At 37.7% G+C, this 15,687-nt stretch overlaps 1 protein-coding gene across 1 annotated transcript in view; it reads left to right on the forward strand.

The window, feature by feature from the left end:
- Window positions 1-501: 501 nt before the first annotated feature.
- LOC102749407 (catenin alpha-2-like) overlaps window positions 502-15,687 on the forward strand; it is a 307,303-nt gene continuing 292,117 nt past the window's right edge. The window contains exon 1 of the mRNA XM_081797288.1: window positions 502-725. The gene's annotated coding sequence lies outside the window, so the exon portion shown is untranslated. The remainder of the gene's footprint in view (window positions 726-15,687) is intronic.

A 15,687-nucleotide genomic window follows, 5' to 3' on the forward strand; every position in this document is an offset into this window, starting at 1 on the left:
CCACCATCCTGCACTTAGGCCCAGCCCTCCTTCTGCCACGTGTCTCTGCCCTCTCGGGCTCACCCTTTCTTCCTACTCGGCAACCCCGGTTCCGTCCTGCCCCCCACCCACCGCCCCAGGACCTCTCCCGCACCGTGTCTCAGAAACCGGTCCTCGCGGCTTCCGGCCACTCAGCTCCGGGTCCCCGCCCCGAGGCTAAGGCGGTTGTCATGGACACGGCACCTGCGCCCTTCGGCGGTGCCCCTTCGCCGCCATCCCCTCCCCCCACCTGCGGCTCGGAGCTAGCCTCGCCTCCCCAGCTCCGCCCCTGCCCCTCCCGCTCGGCGTTCCCTAGGCCGCGCGCGCTCGCGTCCCCCCCTACTCCGGGCCTCCCCCAGCCCCGCGGAGCCACGGGGACCACGGGGGGCGCGCGAGCGAGCAAGCGGCCGCGCTTGCGCACTGGCCACCTCCCCTAGCGGCGATCCGGGCAGCTGCCGCTCGCGCTTGGGCAGGACGCGGGGCGGGCGGGGGGAGGGGGGAGCGGCTTCGCTTCCAGCCCTGAGTAAGGCGGAGACCCGGGCTGGCGGGCGGAGCAGGAGGCACCGCACCTCGGCCAGAGGCTGCTGCAGCAGCTGCTGCCCTCGTCCCCGCCGCCGCCTCTCCAGTCCCTTCTGTTATTACCCCTCCAGCTGTTGGGAACGGGCGAGAAAGAGGAGGAGGCGAGAAACTCCCACCGACCCACAGAGGTGAGTCTTGGGCAGAGCATCCTCCATCCTTGCCTGCCTCCCTCCCACCCTACCTCCCTCCCATCCTCTCCATCCTCCCCTCCCTCCTCGCTCCCAACCCTCCCGCCCTCATCCTTCCCAACATTCCTCTCTCCTCTCCTCTCCCCTCCTTTCTCTCTTCCAGCCTTTCTTTCATCCCTTTCTTCCTCTCTTCCAGCCCCACTTCCTTCCCACCCTTTCATTCTTTCCTCTCTTCCTTTCAGCCGCTCGCCCTAGAGAGCAGCTCTGCATCCTTTCCTCTTTCCCCCCCTTTCTTCACCCCTTTCCCGGTGGGAGATCCCTTGCTTGCTACAACTGTCCGGATTCAGGGGCTTCAGAAAATTGGGCACATATACTGAGAGATACACTCTTGCACAGCGGATGCCCTGCAGGTCCCTACATTATTTGTATTAAGGGTCAAGTTGGATCGAGTACTGGGACCTGGAAGGAGAAGAGGGTCGAAGAAGAATCTGTGGATTTGTGCAGTATTAGGGGTGGGGGTGGGGAGGATTGTCACTTAAACATGTTGCCAACAACCCCCCACACCCCCTTTTAGCAGTTTCTTTTTTCCTCCTGGGAATTAGATATTCCCAGCGTGTGTCTCACTAATTTTAAATTAGCAGCTTTCCTGCTTTGATAGTCTCTGTGAGAAACCACAAGGAAAGAAGAAAAGAGAGGAAGAGAACAAGAGAGGAAGAGGGGAGGGGAAAAGAAGGGTGGTGGCAGTGGACGCTTGTATCCTTTTCCCCTAGGCCTCTTTTGATTGATATTTTCAAACCACCCGCCTAATATTTGTCTTGGAATTGAACCCGTGTGTCCTTAGTCCTGTCACTATCTCCTTCAAAGGCAGAAACTCTCTAAACTTTAATGCGTGTGCCCCATAGCATTATTTATGGAATGTTTTGGTCAGCGTACAAACACTAAGGTAGATTGATCTGGGAAAACAGGGAGCAGAAGGATGGCAGAGATGCACTTTTGTTCATTATGTGTTAACTTCTAAAGGAGGACAATGGATAGATAGTTTTTGGAGTAATGAGGTTATACTTCACAGGCTTATAAATATACTATTTTTAATAACATTAGTCGTGTTATAGCCTTTAACAGATATTCTTAGCCGTTCTCATCCACCTTACAGGAATTGTAAAGATCTTTGAAGAGAAACATACTGTGTAATTGTGTTTGTGGTTTACACCAATGGAAAAGTTGAATTAGCTCTGGGACCATTATTAACAATTTAAAATTTCACTTGGTTTTGTACCACTTAGTTTCACTAAATTATATATTTCACTTTGCTTTCTTTAGCTTGCATTCTAACGCCTTCCATTATATATTAACAGTAATTTTTCAGTCTTCCTTTTTGCAAGCATTGCTGCTGAAAAGTTTATTTATACGTGGTGGGACAACCATGCCTCAGAATGTTTAGTGTATTCATCATTTTAGAAAGCTCCAACAAACAATAAAAGTATAAATCAGAAGTGGAGTATTGGGAAGCTTGTATTTTGCCATATCTATATTCTCTTTTTTAAAAAAGGCAACAAAAACCAAAAACCTTAATATCCATAGAATAGCTGTATTTTATGTTTAATGAGTATGTGGGGAGGAACTGAAATTAATGGTGGATTCGGTGAAGCTGACAGTAAGATGCTGTGCTGTGGAGCAAATTATTGATTTCTTTTCATTTAAATTATTTTATGTCAGTAGTGCAATATGCATTTTTGCATTTTATGGGAATGTAAAGTAGGAGTTGAGATGAAGAGAATTACCTTGCAAAGTGATTGAGTGCTGATTTGATGAAGAGCTGACACAGTTAATCATCTGAATCAGTTTTGGGGAAGTAGGTGTTATTAGGAATGATGGACCTACCCCCTGCCTAAACTCCCCTTGATAGGAATGCAATTCCATTAACGGCTTGGCTGACTCTTAGGACATGTGGCAGAAGCTTGGTTGAATTATCAGTATTACCAACATCCTGATGCAGAATTGCAGTCAACCCTGTCTGTATTTGAGTGGTTACATTACTTAAAAGTGAACACAATTGTAGATGGGAGTGTTTTTGTATTGTTGTTCCTTTTCCTGGAATGCCACGAAGCTAATGAAAGACTTTGGTAGTAATTGTATATGAATAAAATAACGTTAGTTTTATTCTAATTTACTCTCAAATGGCTTTTTCCCTTCCAAAATCTCCACTGCTCTTTCTTGGTGGGGCTTCATAGTTGAGAGTGTGTGGAGGAGGCAGCCCCTCAGTCAGCCCTGCTCTTTCTTTATTGCAGTTTTGCTACACAGAGTGATGTGAGTGTATATCTCAGTTTTTAATAATGTGCTTACTATGGAAAGAAAGTTACCTTTTATTTGTCTCCCTTGTAAACATTTATCCACTTAGTGAAAACAAAATATGCAAGTTTATTAAAAAATAGAAGGTAAAATGACATCTGTTTACAGTAAGATTTTGAGAAAGATGAGTACAATTAATAAAATATAAAATAGAAGAGGAACTAGTACCTTCAAAAAGCAGCCAGCTACTCTGACTATAATCAGTTTGCAGATAAAGACCGACTTCCTTTGAGGAATTTCATTTCTGGAAGCTTCTGCCTTTAGTTGACTGGACCTTTAAGAATGTAGGATACAGATAAAGGCCCAACAGAACATTTAGTGGATGCTGTAGGAAATATTCTGGGTACATTCTCCGTGCCTCCCTCACTCAGAGCTCTCCAACCCTATGGTATGAGGTACTGGAAGGAAGTAAAAGATACCACTTTCTTTGACCTTAGCTTACAGTCTGGTTGAGGAGAAAGGCATTTGCATGAGGTCATGTTTCACAACGTCAAACAAGATCTTTGGAGAGAGCTTTAGATTTAAGTGCATGCTTTACTTAAGTCGTAGAGAGTGTTGTACCCTTGCTTACTATTTAATTCTTTTTCTTCATCAACAAAATGGGAATTTTAGTAGACTCTGATTCATGGGATTGCTTTAAGAGTTAAATGTGTTAAGCACAGTACTTGGTACAAACAATGTGTGTATTGGGTAAACATTATTGTAATCTGGAGAAATGATTTTAAAACAATCCAAGACAACATATGATTATGTACTAGAAAGAAGTGAGGAGCAAGTAAGTGCTAGAGGAATTCCAAACAGGACAGATGTTTATGTGGCTGGGGAAAGATTATATTCAGGAGTACCTCTGGAGCTTGGACAGATACCTGAGAAGGGTTTCATGCAGTGTGGGTACCACAGCTGGAACAAAAGCAGAAAGAGAAGCAGCAGCAAGGTGTGTTTGGAAAGACTTTACTGGAATATTTGGTGAGGGTTTATTAAAAGGTATTAAACATATATAGTCAGTATAGTTACACTATCCCTTGAGATGAGACAACTTGTAGTGTAGGATCTATTTTATTAAAGAATGTTCAGGACCCAGGGGGTTTGTATTAGTTCCCACCCAAAGCCGGATCCCAAGGCACAGAATCCAAGGTTCCAGGTCACAGTGAGGACGCAGACTGTTTTTTTTTTAAATCTCTTTTCTTTAAATTTCAAGGCAGAGGGTAAACTTGACCTTTCTAAACAACAAAGGCTCAATATTGTGATTATCACAACTCTCTCTTGTTTTGCCTTAACCCAAGAATATTCCAGGACTGTATCTTGGAGAATAATTTCCAGGATTATTTTATTTTGACACATATGAAGCTGGTAATTTTAGGGTAATTGTATCTCCAGAAACTTTATTTTTATTTCATTGTTGACTTTTCCTAATAAAAACAACCCCCTCCCTTTTTTTGGTGTTCAAGATTAGTAATGGTTCTGTATGGGTTATGCTATTTCAAGTGTTTTCCTGGGAGACAAAGCTGTGATGACAGCAGAGGGTCTGTTTGGGAATGTGCACTGAGCAAGTTAAATATCTGCACTGCACGGATGGGGTGCCAGTGGCTTCTTGGCTACGTCTGTTGGTGCACTTTTATTTTTGGTTGGTGTCGTTAACTATTTTGAAATATATATCCATGAAGCAATTACCCAACAGCATAAGTGATATGAATTGTGTTATTTTGTCAGAAAAAAAATAAAAAGATTTTCAGAAAATTTTACCTGCAAGTTCAAAGTGTTAGTATTTAGAGTGCTCATGTTTAATCCATTTTTAGTAGATTGACACAATTTGATTGCTTTATCCAAAATAGTAAAATGCTCCTTATATTTATATTTTCATAGTTTTAATAATACAGAAAATATTCTCATGAATATTATGATATGTAGTTATAAACATAAATGTATTTCCAAAAGCTAGCAGTCTAACAGACCAGAGACTGTAGCATTTTTATTTTCTATTTTGAGGTTTATTCTCAATATTTTGATGTTTTAAAGATTCAGCAGACCTAAATAAAACATTTTCAAATGTATGACTTTTAGTCAGTTCCATATTAAAGCACCAGTGATTTTTGACAGACTTTACTTTTAGATATTTTTACTTTCCTCATAAGTGAATTTTTACCTTGTAGATGAATTCTAATTCAACCACAAATACGCATTCTACAACTCTTTGAGATTTGAGATTATTACCTGTAACACATTATTAAAAAACACAAAGTGATAGTCTGATTTTATAAAGCTTAATTTTATAGGGCTTTTGTTCCTTTTTATTTCAAGGCTGTATCTGCATGTACAACTCTTAGACTATTATTTTTCAGTTGTGAAGACAGTGTGCATTAACAGGAGTGAAATAAGCAATTGTCTTCCCCTGTAAGTTAAGGTGGTGACCAGATGGAGAAGTGGAATAAAGATGAGATAAAATGAGTTTATTTTGTTTCATCTATTGAGCTGAAAGGGGTTTTCTGTATTTTTTTCTGTCATGCTAATTCAGTCCACATTTTACTTGTTTAGAAGTGTACACGCACACGCACATATATTTCAGTTAACATTCTTCAAAACTAGATCAGGTTAAAAAACATGTATGTAAAATCAGATGTTGGTTTTGCATTATTTTGCTATCTTTCAGTATCTTGCTATTTTGTTTATTTGCCTTTTGGAGGGGAACCAAGTAATATAGCACCTGTGGGAGCTGCCTGATTGGGATCAAGATCCAAATCAAGTAATAACCAAGCTTGCTTCAACATTCCTACCTTAAAATAATGGACATGCCACCAGGGATGAGGTAAAATAAATAACATTATAAGATCCTAAGGACTGTAGAATCATAACTGAAAATTAAAAGGACATTTCTGGTATGTTAATGTTGTCTAAATTGGGCTTATGTTGTTCATTACATATCTGCAGTAAATCCAAGATCTTTTTTTATAGCACCTTGATGTTTCATAGCCAAAGTCATGAACTCCTGATAGAGATATGTCAGTTTTCCCACAACATAACCAGAAACCACAGTGATTCCATAAATGAGTAAAGGATCTGATATTCTCATCTGATTTTAATTGTGATTAGATGAAGATTTGGTACGAATCCACTTTCACAAGTTTATCTTAAATTCAAAGGCCTGAAAGCTGTTGTTAAATATCATTAATACATCTTTCAGTAAAAAGTTAGAAATGCTTCTTAACTATCTTGGAAAGAGATAATAGTCTTCAGTTATTTCTGGGAAAGGGGATCCCATAATTCTTGAGAGTTTATCACTTGTCTTCATTTTCTTTCTTTAGGCATTGATACTGGCCAGAGTACTTCCATAAAATACGCTCCCCCCTCCCATAATATGCAGAAATAGCATAAAGAAGTATATACAGAACTTGTTGGGGATAATCTTTGCATCTAAATTTATCTCAGTATTCACTTATGCTTTCTTTGTATTTTTTTTATCCCATTACCTAGCGTGAATTTATTCAACAGGTTTTTTGTTTTTCATTTTTCTAAATATATGCTCTGTGCAGAGCACTGGGCTAGAGATTGTAATTTTTATAAAAGCAGCAAATCAGGAATCAGGACACCTCAGTTCTTCCTCGAGGTTTTCAACTAACTAACTAGTTATATGACTAAACAAGCCTCGCATTCTCCAAGGCTTATTTATTTAGTCTGTATTTTAAGTGGCTTGGACTATATGTTACAGAGAGTGTTTTCTAGCTATAAAATTCTATAATACTGCTTGTGAATTTCCCTTAAAATTTCAAAGCATAATGATTTATTTTTCACTGTGTCCCATTTGTTTTTTTCTTTTGAGACATAAACTGCTGCTATATGAGAAAAACCTTCATCTTCAGTGGCGTATGCTTTCCCTTTCCTGAGAAAATTGCAAATTTAGCTTCACAGAGTCTCTGGGCCAAGGGAGAACTATGGCACATTTCCTTTTCTTACCTTTCCATCCTTCCTTCTCTCTCCTTTTTATTTTTTAAAAAATTTATTTATTTATTTTAGAGAGAGAGAGAGAGAGCATGAGCGGGATGGGCAGAGGGAGAGGGACAGAGAATCTCAAGCAAACTCCACGCTGAGCACAGAGCCCGACAGAAGGCTTGATCTCATGACCCTGAGATCACGACCTGAGCCTGACCTGAGCTAAAACCAGGAGTCAGACACTTAACCAACCGCAACATCCAGGAGCCCCTCTCTCCTTTTTAAAAATCCTTCCTGGACTGAAGGTACATGTCAGTTGCTACCTCTATTCAGGGACTAGTCCGACTTGTTTGAGTAGTGCCACTGTCTTGGAAAGACTCTATGGCATTAATGAATTTAGAATAAGGTGATATTTATTTAAGAAATTATATATGCTCCAAGGTTAGTATTTGTGCCTTAGGCACAGTAAAGTCTTGCTTATCCCCTAAATCCTATCCCGTAGGACTGTGTGGTTGCCAGTATTTCTAACAAACTCCCATTAAAATTTTTAAAATCAAATTTGTTGAGGTATGTTTTCTATATAATAGTGTATATCCATTTTTTTCTTTTATTAAACTGTAGCTGGCATATAATATTATATTAGTTTCAGGTGTACAGTATAGTGATTCAATATTTATATATGTTACAAAGTGATAACCATGTCAAATCTAGCTACTCTCTGTCACCAAGCAAAGTTATTACATATATTCCCTATTTTGTACATTTATCCCTCTGTTTTATTTGTTTTATAACTGGAAGTTTGTACCTTTTAATCCCATTTCCCTATTTTGCCCATCCCCTCACCTCTGGCAGCCACTAGATTGTTCTCCCTATTTATGAGTCTGTTTCTGGTTTTTTGTTGTTGTTTATTTGTTTTGTTTTTTATATTGCACGTATAAGTGGAACTGTATGGTATTTGTCTTTGTCTGGTTTATTTCACCTGGTATAATTCCCTCTAGGTCCATCCATGTTGTCACAAGTGGCAAAACTTCGTTCTTTTCTTATGACTGAGTAATACTCCAGTTCATGTGTGCGTGTGTGCGCATGCGCGCGTGTCTGCGCTCATTCATCTCTTGATGGACACTCACGTAGCGTCTGTATCTTGACTATTGTAAATAATGTTCCAGTGAACATAGGAGCGCATATTTCTTTTCAAATTGGTGTTTTCACTTTCTTTGGATAAATACCCAGAAGGGTAATTGCTGGATCACCTAGTAGTTCTACTTTTAATTTTTTGAGGAACCTCTATATTGTTTCCATAGCAGCTGTGCCATTTTACATTCCCAACAACAGTGCCTAAGAGTTGCGTTTTCTCCACATTCTTGCCAGCACTTGTTATTGCTTGTCTTTTTGACAACAGTCATTTCGACAGGTGTGAAATAATATCTCATTGTGGTTTGGATTTGCATTTCCCTTATGATTTGTGATCTTAGTGAAAAGACACATCTTTTCATGTGTCTGTTGGCCATCTGTATGTCTTCTTTGGAGAAGAAATGTCTATTCAGGTCCTCTGCCCATTTTTTAATTGGATTGTTTGTTTATTTGATACTGAATTGTGTGTTTCTTATATATTTTGGATATTAACACCTTATTTGTTATATCATTTGTAGATATCTTCTGAGTAAGTTGTCTTTTCATTTTTTTGATGGTTTTCTGTTCTTTGCAAAAGCTTCTTAGTTTGATGAAGTCCCATTTGTTTATTTTTGTTTTTGTTGCCCTCGTTTAAGGAGACAGATCCAAAAATAATGCTCAGGCCAATGTCTAAGAGCTTACTGCCTATGTTTTCTTCTAGGAGTTTTATGGTTTCTGGTCTTACATTTAAGTCTTAAATCCATTTTGAGTTTATATTTGTATATGGTATACAAAAATCATTGAGTTTCTTTCTTTTGCATGTGGCTATCCATTTATTGAAAAGACTGTCTTTTCCCCTTTGTATATTTTTGCTTCCTTTGTGGAAGATTAATTGACCATATAAGGCTGGGTTTATTCCTGGAGTCCATTCTGTCCCCAAATGCATCCATTTTAAGTACTGTTGTGTGTTGACAAATATACCTATGTAACCACCACTGCAATCAAGATCTAGACTATTTCCATTGCCCTAAAAAGTTCCCTTCTGCTTGATCTGCTTTATTTCCCTGTTGATTAGTTTTTCCTGTTCTAGAAATGGATATAGATTGAATCATAGAATATGTACTCATTTTTGTCTCCTTTAATTGAGCATAATATTTTTGATATTTGTCTATGGCTTTGAGTATATAAACTTCAAGAAGAAAATATCGGAGAAAATCTTTGTGATTTTGGGGTTAGGTGATGATGTCTTAGGTAGGACTCAAAAAGCATTAATTGTAAAAAAAAAAAAATAAAGATAAGCTAGACTTTTTCATAATAAAAAAAAAAAACCTTCTCTTAAGAACACAAGATTTGCTAGATCTGTGTATCTCTATTTCTATCTCTATATATTGGACAAAGGACTACTTGTCCTAACTGTATATAGGACTCTTGCATCTCCATAAGAAAACAAACAATCCAACTAAAAGATGGACAAAATATTTGAAGATACATTTTACTAAAGAATATATACAATGGCCAATGAGGACATGAAAAGGTGTTTTACTCCATTATTTGCCCAAATAATGAAACTTAAGCACAATATGATACCACTGTACAAACACTAGAATGGCTAAATTTAAAAAGACTGACAATATCAAGTTTTGGAGAGGGTGTGAAGCAGCTGAAGCTCTCATACATTGCTGGTGGGAATGCAACACTTTGGGAAACAGTTTGGCAGTTTCTCTTAATGTTAAAAATACTCTTACCATACAACCCCGGAATTCCACTCCCAGGTGAAATGAAAACATATGCAGAAAGACTTTTACATGAAAATTAATAGCAGCTTTGTTCATAATAGCTTCAGACTAAAAACAACCCAAATACCCACCAAATTCCCATTTTAAAGTTAGTCTTTAAAATAGAGAATGAAACTGCTGGTATGTATATTTTTGAAATTGTGCTATTTGCTCTAAGCAACCTGGCAACAGAGGAAAGGGAATACATTCAAAAAGATTTGCAAAAGTAATAAGAAATCCAAAGGATGGGAAGGGCCAGGTGTCATACCTAGGCTTGATTTTCCCTCTCTTCTCTTGTCTCTGCCCCCTCTGTGTCTAGACCTCACTGTCCGCCAGTGCGTGAATGATGGTCACCACAGTTCTAAGCCCACCATCATGCCACAGCAGTGTTTCTTCCAGAAAAATGAGGAAACCTTTGCCAAAAGTCCTCCCTTATCTCTTATCTCACTGGCCAGTGCTGGATCACATGGCCGTCCCCAATCCATTCAACCGCAAGGGGAAAGGGAATACCCTGCATGAGAGTTTAGGCTAATCAGAATCTCCTGGCTGGGGATGAGGTCAGCTTTCCCTTGAAGTGCATGGTTGTGTGTGGGAAATGAAGGGGACAGATGAGCTGAATGGCAGTTCTGTTAAGGAAAAGGAAGGGGAAATGAATGTTGGATAAACGAGTTATAATTTGATTTAGAGGCCTGCCATGATATTCTCAGTCTTATGGAAAAGCGGTTGAAGAGGAAATCTAGGATTATAGTCATAGTTTGTTATTGTGGGGATGTGTGCAAAAACAGGTGGCAAAGGGTACCCTAGGAAAAAAGGGGGGAAGAAATTTTGATTCTAATGTATAGCATGAATTAGAGGAAGAAAGAACCTAGATCCAGGGGAATAATCCAAAGTGGGCAAGCATACAAATAGTGAAGAGCAGCGCCAGGCACATTGGGGCCCATGGAGTTGGGACAGGAGGCGAAAGTCAGTGGTGGCAGTAGTCTGGAATCCAGGCAGGCAGACTTGATTGCAGTTTGCCCATCTGTGAAATCAGGACCTCAGGCAAGATTTTCATGTTTTGCTTGTTAAGGCAGAAGCTAAAACAGTAATTATTCTTTCTTTCTTTTTTTTTTTTTTAGGTGTTGTCAACCACTTTAGATTCTAACTATATTGAGAATAGAAGCCATACCTTCATTTTGTTCTAATATTCCCATTACAATCCTGGGCCCACATTAGTTTCTTAATAAATGTGAGCTGTTTGAATTGAGTCCCTGAACTCCCTCTACCTTTAAACAAATCCTATAGATGTCTGGTTAAACAAACGTAGCAGCCATTCATCAGATACTTTCTTACTGTCTGGGGGGACATAGCCCTGGCTCTGTAAGTAGGATAGGGTACTTGACCTTACGAGTTGACAATCTGGCAGGGGTGGAAAGTACCTGAACAGGTTAATACCAGAAAGAATATGATAGAATGTGTAGTACAGTGTGGTACTGACTCCACAGTGGCATGGGCCAGAAGTCCGGGTGGACTCAGAATCAGAAATGTAGTTCTAGTAGTGGATGGGAGAGAGATGGAGGAGGGGATGACCTTGTTGAGTACTTTTTAATTCAGTCCTGTCTAGGTCTGGGAACTGGGACAGGGCTGAGCCAGCAGGAAGATGGGATCAATGAGCACAGCAGTGGGAGAAGTGAAGTCACATCCAGGAGCACTGTAGCTGGGTTGCTGATAACTGCTCAGTAAGCAGCTGAGAAGTGGGACTGGAGTGAAGGGGAGAGGCTGGGAGTAGAGAAAGATTTTAGCATTATCTGCATAGAGGTATCTCAAGAATGTAATAACAGAAGATACATTGTTTCAAAAACAACATGTTTTGTCTTTTACACTTGCAGTAGTACATGCCCATTGCGAAACATCTAGAAAATAAACAGAAAAAGAAACTTGAAAATAAAAAATACTGCAATCCAACTGTCCAGTGAACATTTAGTGAATTTCTAGGTTTCAGCCCCACCACAAGTATATCTGAGTTTATCATGTAGAGGTCTCTTTAAGGCATAACTGAGATCATATGTATATATAATTTTGTGTTCCATTTTTTTAACTAAACATATGTAAACATTTCCTGGGATAATAAAAACTCTTCCTCCACGTTAATTCCTATGTAACATTACTTTGATTGGAATTTAAGTTTCTAGTTTTTGCTTATCTGCCTTCAAATATGGGTTGTGTCATGGGAGATGGACTTTGGGGCCTGAGGAGAGTGCCTTCAAGATATAGGTAGTCAATGTCTATGTAGCAAGATATATATTTTTATATTTACTGATATGGTAACATGGTGTTCTATGCCTCATTTTCACACAGAGCATAGTGGGTAACTTGAGTATATACATGTAAAACATATATATAATATGTGTAGTATACACATATATATTATATGTTATATATTATATACTTATATCTATTGTATATTTATATATAATACATGTATATTTATATATAGTATATATACATATATATATATTTTTAAACTGCTGCCTGTTATTCTATAACATGGTTTAACCATGGTTTATTTAATCCTTGTGTTTTCATGGACATTTAGTTTATTCCTGTTACTTTGCTATTTCAAACAAACATCCTTATACAGGTTTCTTGTCCATATGTACTAGTGTATTTTTTCTTAAAGGTAGACTGGTAATTGTAATTTTGAGCCATGAGGTTTTAGATTTTAATAGTTGATGCCTAATTGCTCTTTAAAATGGTAGTACTACTTTACTTTCCATCGGCAGTTGGGAAGGTACATATTTCCTTAAACTTTTGCCAATACATGATAACTTTAAACTTGGAAAATTTTACCAATGAATAGGTAAGAATGATATCTTTGTTAAATGAATTTGTTTCTCTGATTTTTGGAGAGGTTGATTACTTTTTCATTTGTTTTTTGGCCTAATGGCCTAACGTTTTGCTTCAGCTGTGATAACTGTGTTCATATCTTTACCCATGTGTTTCTAGTGGTTGCATTTATCTTATTTGAATTTATAGGACTTATTTATGTTCTCTGGATATAAAGATTTTGTTGTTGTTATACTGTTATAACTACTATAGCTTATGGTATGTTGTGATATCCAGTAAGCGATGATTTTTCTTTTTCCAAATTCCTTTATCTATTGTTGGACCTTTTCTTCAGAAGAGTAGGATAACCAGGTTATCTAATTTTATAAATAACACCCTTGGGATTTTAACTGGCATTGTATTTAATTTAAGAACATTTGAGGGGAAAGTAACAACTTTCTCATTCATAGTCTTTCCCTTGGCATGTCTCATTTATTAAGGTCTTTTTCGTGTCCTTCAGTATTATAAATAGTTTTCTTCATGGAAGAAAGTCTTTTCTTAAGTTACATTTATTATCTTCTTTGTAGTTTCTAATACTGTTGGGAAAAGGATTGTTTTTCTTTCACATTTTCTGAAAGGTTATTACTGATACAGAAATTATTCCTTTTCATTTTTGTGTTTGATCTTATATCCTGTCACTTTGTTGGAATACTTTATTCGTTGAGAAACTTTGTTCTTGTGTTTTTCTTACCAATTTGTATAACCTCTTTGTACGTAAAGATAAGTTTATGGTTTTATATATATATACACACACACATGAACATAGTAGCATATAATACTCCTTTTTTTCTTTTAGTTTTCTTTTAATTTTAGATTTTTTTAAAAGATTTTATTTATTTTTTGAGAGAGAGAGAGTGCAGCAGTGGGGAGGGGCAGAGGGAGAGAGAATCACAAGCAGACTCCCTGCCGAGCACAGAGCCTGATGTGTGGCTAGATGTGTGGCTCGATCCCATAACCCTGAGATCGTGACCTGAGCTGAAATCAAGAGTCTGATGCTCAGCTGGCTGAGTCACCCAGGTACCCCTAATTTTAGATATTTTTTCTTGTTAACTTAGATTTAGTATGAATGAGTCATTCTTCATATATGAAATACACTATAGTGTGATCTGAACACACCTTTTTGCTTTAAAAATTATTCTCAATACTTGTTTCTTCCATAGTAACCCAAATATATTGTTATATTTATATATAATATTTACATATTATTGTTAGTGTAATTGTGAACCTTTCTCTTTGGAGTAAGCACAGTGTATACATGGATTTCATATGCTCACTTCCAAATATTTACTTGGCACTTTTCTAGGCCTTTATGAATATTTCATGGTGATGTTGTTTGTATGTGACTCTTCAAAGTCATGAACTATGTCTTTTTTAGATCTTGGACTAAGTTGAGTGAGCAGCATTCTGACGATGGTGATAACACTCTTATCAAAATGCTCATGGTAGTAAACTTTTAAAATTTTATCTAAATGAGTTTGTTCTTTGCTGATACTTTAAATATTATGTTCTCATCATTTTCATACTGAAGGTGTTATGCTGCATACCATCTCTTCCTCATATTCAGCATTGTCTTTTAGAAATATATAAATATTAAGACAGCCGCCAGTTCAGCACCACTAAGAAGCTTTAGAAGTCTTCAGTTCTTTAACAGAATTTAATTTTTGGCACTGGATCTTTTTCAAACTTCAAGGGAAGCTTAACTTTGGTTTTATTTTCGTGATCTTCTTTTATTTTGGGAAATGGTTATTTTGAAAGAAAACCTTTCATTGATTCTGCATATTGAGAAAATGGGCAAATTGCCTTGAATTATAATTACTCTTCTGGTCTAGGCTTTATGCATACATATCAGTATTGATTTTATCATAAATGAACCCATCACCTTAAAATCCTATGATCTGCACTAAGATATTCTAAATAGATGATGTAAATTTACTATTGAAAACAGGGATTTTTCTTTGTAGAATATTAATTGAATATGGGTGTGAAATTAGTAGCAAGTGGCAAGCCCTGATTCATAGAATTGTAAGATATTTTTATTAACCCTGAATCAATAAATCTAATTTTTAGAAACGTGGTTAACTTTGTAATAGTTCTGTCTTTTCCTAAAGAATTAAAGTGAGTCACAATAATACTAATTTCGTAAGTTTGAATGAAGATTTCAGTGACCAGTATGCAGCTGTTTTCTTGTTCTAGCTGGCTTGAATAATTTGAGATAGTTCTGTTTATCTGATGAAATTTTCTTGATGCCTGGCTGCCTTTGGAAAGAATTTTGTTTGCTGTTGCTGTTATGAATAACTGATTTCTTAAATCCAGCTGTATTACATTTTATTGTTGTTCATCTTAATTTACAGTTGTAGAATTATTCTTAACTAAAACAAGTTAATGTATAAAAATACTTTTTTGAGTATTTAAAATATTTCATATCAGAATTATAAACATGTGACATAAAAGATTTTATCAGGTAGGAGAGCCTCAGTGGCTCAGTCGGTTGAGCATTCGACTCTTGATCTCTGCTCAGGTCTTTATCTCACAGTTGTGAGTTCAAGGCCAGAGTGGAGTCTACTGAAAAAAAAAAAAAAAGTTTTATCAGGTAGAATGTTAACTTTGATCAGATTCGTTTCCATTCTTATTATAATTATAAAACAGCCTGTGCTGTTACTATTTTGCCTTTCATTCAAGAAAGTGCATTTTTTTTTTTTTTAAGATTATTTATTTATTGGGTGCCTGGGTGGCTCAGTTGGTTGGGCAACTGCCTTCGGCTCAGGTCATGATCCTGGAGTCCCGGGATCGAGTCCCGCATCGGGCTCCCTGCTCAGCGAGGAGCCTGCTTCTCCCTCTGACCCTCCCCCCTCTCATGTACTCTCTCTCATTCTCGCTCTCTCAAATAAATAATCTTTTAAAAAAAAAGATTATTTATTTATTTGACAGAGGGAGACAGT

The sequence above is a fragment of the Leptonychotes weddellii genome, chromosome 10 (genome assembly GCF_054177405.1).
Source record: "Leptonychotes weddellii isolate Sample4059 chromosome 10, ASM5417740v2, whole genome shotgun sequence".
NCBI lineage: Eukaryota > Metazoa > Chordata > Mammalia > Carnivora > Phocidae > Leptonychotes > Leptonychotes weddellii.